We start from the raw sequence: 1,895 nt of genomic DNA, 5'->3' as shown, positions 1-1,895 counted from the left end.
CAACTAAAAACATCTGTTACAATTCCTAAATGTGTTTCCTTAAGATTACTAATTTAAAAAGCTCACCGGCCCTTTTATCTACCAATTTACATAAATTCCTTCAATCATTATTTAAAAGAGCTATTATATGTTGGGTATCGTGATAGAAGCAGGAGCCTCAAGATCATCAAGATATAGTCTCTGTTCTCAAGGAATGCTTGGTTGAGTTGAATAAGAGATAAATATATAGCATTAATTTGAGGACAGCATGACAAATGCTATTAGAGATATTGTGCACGGTGCAGTGGGGCAACAGAATAGATGCAGCATCTTGAAAAGCAACTCTTGAGTTTTTGAGAAGCAGTTAAACAGAGAAAAAGATAGAGAAAAGAGCACATAGAAAGACAATGATGATTGGCGAACATCACCACACCTTTGTGGGACTACAAAGGTTTTAATGTAGCTAGAGTGGAGAATTGTATGGGTAGCAGGAGGGCAGGTCAAGCTAGTGAGGTGAGCAGGAGCAGATAGTAAAGGGCTATGTATGTTGAAATAAGAAAATGACATTCAATCCCAAAATTTATGGGGAGCAATTAAAGGATTTCAATCAAAGGAATGATCAAAATAGATTGTTTTAGAATGATTACTGACAGTAGTTGGATTCTGACCGAGTGACTGGGTAGATGGTGAAATACCTGGCCCAAATAATCCTACTTTTTCTTTCTTTCTCTCTCTCTCTCCTTCTAATTTACATGCAATCTGTCATGCCTTGTATACTTGTATGCCTCTATTTTGGGGATTTATTTTTATTTTTTAAAAAAGATGCCCTTGAATTAGCAAAGAATACATCAAAATATTACCAGCAACTGCCTTTGCAGTGAGATTATATATGACTTTTTAAAAATACTTTTCATGGATTCTGGGAAACATGGAGGAGTGAGAGACGTCCTCAGATCTCTCCCCTTAAAACATCAATAAGTTGAACATCTAAAACTCAACAAAAAAACACCAAAACTGCACACCAGCATGTCTGAGTGTGGGATCTGCATATAAGAGCTACCACAGGTCAGAACCCTGGGTGTCGGGTGGTAGACTGGGAGAAATAAAGAAGCTGCCTCTCGCAGCTGCCGGAGCTCCTTGCAGGAGGAGGGGGAGGGATGAAGGTACGGCGACTTCCCTGAACAACCCTGCCTGGAACTGCCGGGGCTTCTATGCAGCCAGCAGCAGGGACCAGTCAGTCATCAGGGCAGAAAGCAGAAATGAGGGAAAGGACAGCAGAGAAACAACAGTTGATTTTTATGGGCTTCGGTTGCAAAACCAAGGCTGAGCAGCAGCCCCCAACCTCCAATCCAGAGGGCCCCTCCCAGCATATCCTCCAAGACTGAACACCGTGGACCCCAGGGGAATCTGAGCAAACACTACCAAAACTGTTTGCTAACACTGACAAGGACTGAAACTGAGAGTAGCGAGTGTGATTAATTATCTACAAGAAAATTTTTTAAAAAATTATTTAGGCTTTATATAAATAGGGATCCAAGAGGCTTAGACACCACCTACTGGAAACCAAAAGAAAAGTGCCTTCTTTGCAACAGGCTAAAGAGAGATCTTTATATAATAAATCTGGAAAAAAAAACAGAATGCACTTCCATTAATGCCCAGACAGAGAAACAGTCCATTAAACACCATGAACAACCAAGGTGACAAGGCATCTCAGAAAGAAAGAGAAAAATCTCCAGAAATAAGCTTACAGACATAGAAATATGTGACTTAAATGACGGAGAATTCAAAATGGTACTTCTGAAAAAAATTCAATGAGTTCCAAAACGAGTCATACCAACAATTTCAGGAATTGAAAACACAACTAGATGAGCGGAGCAAGGAGATGGAAACCCTCAAGAAGAACAGAAGAGATCTTC

Source organism: Pteropus vampyrus, unplaced genomic scaffold (assembly GCF_000151845.1).
Source record: "Pteropus vampyrus isolate Shadow unplaced genomic scaffold, Pvam_2.0 Scaffold22, whole genome shotgun sequence".
In the NCBI taxonomy this organism is placed as follows: domain Eukaryota; kingdom Metazoa; phylum Chordata; class Mammalia; order Chiroptera; family Pteropodidae; genus Pteropus; species Pteropus vampyrus.
The sequence above is the reverse complement of the archived record's forward strand: the minus strand, read 5'-3'. Positions refer to the sequence as shown.